We start from the raw sequence: 6,086 nt of genomic DNA, 5'->3' as shown, positions 1-6,086 counted from the left end.
CCCAGCCCCCAGCCCCTGGCAACTACTGTTATACTCTCCGTTTCTATGAGTTTGACTTTTTTAGATTCCACATGTAAATGAGATCATACAGTATTTGTCTTTCTGTGTCTGGTTTATTTCACTTAGTATAATGTCATCCAGGTTCATCCATGTTGTCACAAATGGCAGGATTTCCTTCTTTTCTATGTCTGAATAATATTCCATTTGTGTATATATATACATATATATATCACATTTTCTTTATCCATTCACCTGTCAATGGAACTTAGGTTGTTTCCGTATCTTGTCTACTATGAATAATGCTGTAATGAACTTGGGAGTGCAGATGTCTCAAGATACTTATTTCATTTCCTTTGGATATATACCCAGAAGTGGGATTGCTGGATCTTTCATCAGTGTTTTATAGTTTTCAGTGTACAGAGTTTTTCATCTACTTGGGTAAGTTTATTCCTAAGTATTTTTGGGGAGAGGGTGCTATTATAGATAGGATTGTTTTCTTAATTTCTTTTTTGGATAATTTGTTGTTAGTATATAGAAATACAACTGGTTTTTGTATATTGATTTTGAATCCTGCAACTTTACTGAATTCATTTATTAATCCTAACAGTTTTTTGGTGAATTCTTTAGAATTTTCTATATATAGTATCATGTCATCTGCAAACACAGACAATTTTACTTCTTCCTTTTTGATTTGGATGCATTTTATTTCTTTTTCTTGCCTAATTGCTCTGCCTAGGACTTCCAGGACTAGGTTGAATAGATGTGGCAAGAGTGGACATCCTCATCTTGTTCCCGATCTTGGAGGAAAAACTTTCACCTTTTCACCACTGAGTCTGATGTTAGCTATGGGCTTGTCATACACGGCCTTTACTAGGTTGAGGTACGTTCCTTCTGTACCTAATTTCTTGAGAGGTTTTATCATGAAAGGATGTTGAACTTTGTCAAATGCTTTTTCTGCATCTATTGAGATGACCATATGATTTTTATCTTTCATTCTGTTAATGTGGTATATTACATTTACTGATTTGCATACATTGAACTAATCTTTATTCTAGGGATAAATCTCACTTGATCATGATGTATGGTCCTTTTGATGTGTTGTTGAATGGGTGTGCTATTATCTTGTTGAGGATTTTTGCATCAGTGTTCACCAGGAATATTGGCCTGTAATTTTCTTTTTTTGTAATGTTTTTTGTCTGGCTTTGGTATAATGCTGGCATTGTAAAATGAGTTTGGAAGTGTTCCCTTCTCTTCAAATTTTTGGAAGAGTTTGAGAAGGATTGGCATTAGTTCCTTAAATGTTTGGTAGAATTCACCAGTGAAGCTGTCTGGTCCCGGACTTTTCTTAGTTGAGAGGTTTTGGATTACTGATTTAATCTCCTTGCTTGTTATTGGTCTGTTCAGCTTTTCTTTTCCTCCATGATTCAATCTTGGTAGGTTGTATGTGTCTAGGAATTTACCTGTTTCTTCTAGGTTACCCAATTTATTGGTATACAATTGGTCATAGTAGTCTCATGATCCTTTGTGTTTCTGTGGAATCAGTTTTAATGTCTCATCTTTCGTTTATAGTTTTAATTATTTGAGTCTTCTCAGTTTTTTTTAGTCTAACTAAAGGTTTGTCAATTTTATCTTTTCAAAAAACCAACTTTTAGTTTTGTTGATCTGTTCTAGGGCTCTTAATGGAGACTGCAAACTAGTTAGTAGAATCTGTGGGTGGTTGTTGAGAGATGCATGCTGGTCGCTCTGAGCCCTCACCCCTTTTCTCTGCTTCTAGCTGTTCCCAGATGATTCAGCTGTGTCCATCCCCTCAGTGTTCTGGGTGGGATGAGACAGAAGTGGGCATATTGGGCGGCGTCCTGCAAGGCTGGGGAAGCTGGATACTCACTTTGCTCTCACTTTCCCTTGTGGGAGAAATCATGGGTCAGGGGGTTCTCTCTTGGACTTGAGCTGGGCCACCTTGGGGAAAGGTTGGCATAGGTAAAGGGAAACTGCTCTTCTGACACTCTTCAATGCACCTATTCTTGGATTTTATGCTCCGCCCAGGTGCTGGAACGTCTCTGCTATACTCTTAGACTCTAATAAAGGTATTCTCATCCACGAGTAGTTGTTAAAATCAATGTTTCTGTGGGAGTCATGAGGGTTAGAACTTCATATTCTGCCTTCTTGCTGACATACTATAATTATATTTTAAAGAAAATAAAACTAAAAGATTTCCCAAGGCCAGGCTGAGTTCTGGAAGCTTCCAGAAGGCTCTAAACCTAAGTGGATCACATTGATCTTGGTAGGGAAGGCCAAGGGGGCTAGAACAGTCCAGAGAGGTGAAGGGAGGATGTTTGATAGGGTAAGCAGGCCAGCTGCCAAGTGGACTCATGGCCTGATTCACAAATTACTTCAAGTCACAGTAGGCTTGTCCTGGGCAGCGGGAGGGAAAGTGTGCTCAGGGGCTCAAGAGGGCACAATGAGGACCAGTGGCGGGAGCTGCAGAGCTTAGAGTCCTGCACAGTACAAGGAGACCCTTTCCAAATACTGGAGGGCTCCTCAGAGAAGCCAAGCCAGCCATGGGGGTGATGGTGTGCAGACACAACATGAGGCCTGAGTCTTGGGGCTCTTCAGGGCACAAAGGCAATGATAGGCCTAATCCCCTGAAATGGCCCCTGTGATTTGAGTCAGCTAATCCCCTCTTGCAAACTTGCAGCCCTTTTTTCTTTTTCAGGTAGGTTCATAAATTCATAAACTTTTATCCTTTCTATGGCAGCAAATGATATTAGGAAGCTAATTAGCTACAGAGCTAATTTTCATGTCAGAGTGAAATTATAGGTTTCAAGGTATAGAACAAAATTATCTTTCTGTCCCTCCTCGTCCTCCACTCCCGAACCCACTCCGGTTTCTTCTTCCAGCATATGTATACACTCCCCTCTTCTGTCTGGTCACAAATGTCAGCAGAGAGGGGTGGCCACTCAGGAGTCCCTTTCTCTTCCGTGTCAGGCATATTTGCATTTGCAAACAGCTTTAATTGAGTAGAGTTTTCATTGCTCTTTTTCCTGCTTCTGTTTTTAAATGCAAATGTTAATGTTTGGTTAGCATGGGTTCAGAATTAAGCCCCTGCTACCTGTGGCTGCCTCCTTCCCTGGCTTCTAAATAAGCACCAGTGGAGTATCACGACCTGCTGAGAGCTTGTGAGTCCTGGAAGGCTGGAGTCCAGCTAATTGCCAATCATGCTGAGAGGGCTGGGCAGAGCCTTGTCTCACTTACCACCTCTCATGGAGTCCTGCTTCCTACCAGCACCGAAGGAGAGAAAATTAGTGTGCTGGGAACAGAAAGGGAGGTGGAGGGAAACGCTGCTCTTTGGAATTAGGTTCTATACTCTCTCTTGGCATCAGAAGTTTGTGGAATTGAGAAGGCCACTGGATGCCATTAGGTTTGAGTCCCAAAAGTTGGAATCTCATAGACCATGCTCTTAATGGCTTATTATCGAATCTCTGCTTGAACACTCCCACTGGTAGGGGCCTCCTTCCTTCACAAGGCAGTCTTTTCCACTGATAACCAGCTCTGTTTGTTAGGAAAGGGATACTTAACACTGAGCCCAGATTAACTTATCTTCAGCTGTTGGTTTTAGTTTTCACATAGAACATGGTTGATCTCATTTCCAAATGACAACCTTTCAGATATTTGGAGGCAGCTCTTAAAGAGCCTCACATGCCTTCTTCCCTACAAGCTAAAGATTCCCGGTTTCTTCAGATCTGTTATATGTCCCACCCTTTAGCCACCCTGCTCCTCTTCCCATTGTGGACTCAGGTTATCTGTCTTCTATGAAGGGACTTGTAATGGGGAGTGTGGTAATCCAGCTATGGAATGACCAGCAAAGGCTAGAATGGGGCTGCCCGCTTCCCTCCCATTCATTTGACCTCTTCTCATTTACCAAGGCTGCCCATGTTGCTGGAGACTTGCTAAGCAGCCATGTCACTGTCCACCCTCGCTGAGCCTACAGCCAGTTCCAACTCCAGGCTCTTCTCAACTGCACTCCTCATTTAGTGACAAAGAAAGTATATTCTTCTAAAGTATCAGACTGAGCTCTGATCCAATGAGAGAATCTCACAGGGGATTATAAATGTATTGCAGAGGATATGTGTGTCCAGTTTTCTCTTTCAGAAATCAGGGACCTGGATACTCAGAAGTCTTAGCAAGGGCAGTGTCCCAGGAACCTGGGTGCCTCACTTGCCTTAGGCCTGCAGTGCATTATTTGCTAGAGGAGAGAAGTCAAGTCTAAAATCTGTAGCTAATCCTAAGAAGTTATCTGTCTGAAAGGAACCAGTCAGAGAACAAGCATCTGTAAGTGAGCTACTGGGTAGAAATGTGGGGAAGGGGTTACAATGACTCTAAGATAGAAGGCTCATGGCTGTTCATGGTTGACTTGGCAGACTGTGGTTAAGAAGAGAGAAGTGAAGAAGACATGGCAGGAGAGCAGAGAAGCCATAGCCTATAGCAAGATTTCCTGTTTCCCTCTAGGTTCAATGCCACTCCACCCATGAGACGTGGTAATTGTAGGAGAGACAGGAAGAACCAGCTGTCACTGTGACCTTTGCCCCCAGTTCAGAGGTGTTTGTCTTTCAAGGTCTCACCCAATAATATTTTCTTCTGGACTCTGGGTGCATTGCATTATACAAAAGCCCCAGGAAAGCTCCACATAGATCTGGCCCTCCTGGCATCTTGGTACCAAGGATATTTCTCTTAGACTCATATATGAGCTCTCCCATGTCTAGAATCAAGAGATAAGGTGAACACTCACATTATATAAATTCTACATATCAAATGGTGGAAAGATGAAGGATCCATGCTCTGTTTGTATGACCAGGCCCTATTTACTTAGCCATAGGTAAGGAAATGTGGGATGCTGGTGTGCTGGCAGCACTGTGAACCAAAGGAGATAAACACTGGATCTTCACACAGGATACCCAGTATAATTTGCACCAATTCCATTTGCATATCCCCTTTTATTGTTACCACCTAGACATTCCTACTGCTAAGATAAATCCCTCCAGGGCATATTGACTATAACAATAGAGAGGTCATTTGATTTTTTTTTTTTTTTTTAAGAAATTCGCGTTCTTTTATTTATTTATTTATTTATGACTGTGTTGGGTCTTCGTTTCTGTGCGAGGGCTTTCTCTAGTTGTGGCAAGTGGGGACCACTCTTCATCGCGGTGCGCAGGCCTCTCACCATCGCGGCCTCTCTTGTTGCGGAGCACAGGCTCCAGACGTGCAGGCTCAGCAGGTGTGGCTCACGGGCCCAGTTGCTCCGTGGCATGTGGGATCTTCCCAGACCAGGGCTCGAACCCGTGTCCCCTGCATTGGCAGGCAGATTCTCAACCACTGCGCCACCAGGGAAGCCCAGGTCATTTGATTTTTATCACTCCTTCTGGACACTCATTGTAGATGCCAGCCGTGGCCCTGACCCTGGTATTTTTGAATGACTCCGTTTGCAGTTATAAAATTTGAACTTGTAGAGGCTGCTGTTTGCTATAGGCAAGAGCATCTTGTGCTAGGGTGAATTTTGTGAATAGTAATGTTGTGGATAGGTCAGACATGGATGGAAAGAGAACAGAAAAATAGTGATGCCTGTAAATAGAGAAGGAAAAAGGTAATATTTACACAAGCACAAAGTAAGCATTTTGTGTTTTAACTTGCCTGCAGGCTCTTTTGGGTATACTACTTCATTGAATCCTTAGAACCTATGAAGTGCAATAACAACTATTTTACAGTTGGAAAAAACAAACAATTTTTGCACGAGATGAAATGACTCATTCAGTTAGCGATGAATGAGATTGGAGTTGCACCCAGGACTCCTCCCCATCGGTTCCACACTCCTTTTTCTACTTTCCCTCAATATGAGGGTCTAGAACGGTGACTTGTTTCAAAAGACCTATGGATAATAGCTGGATGCTCTGGGTTAGCTGTAAAAGAAATCTTGACTCAAATCCCAGAGTAAAGCTGCCCTCAAGGCTTGGATCTTGGCTGATCTTATTGATTCAACCAGAATTTCCTGAGTGCTTAGTGAATGCAAGTCGCTAAAGAAATGGAGATGAATC

This window comes from Balaenoptera acutorostrata, chromosome 6, assembly GCF_949987535.1.
Source record: "Balaenoptera acutorostrata chromosome 6, mBalAcu1.1, whole genome shotgun sequence".
In the NCBI taxonomy this organism is placed as follows: domain Eukaryota; kingdom Metazoa; phylum Chordata; class Mammalia; order Artiodactyla; family Balaenopteridae; genus Balaenoptera; species Balaenoptera acutorostrata.
This window is presented reverse-complemented; position numbering follows the sequence as displayed.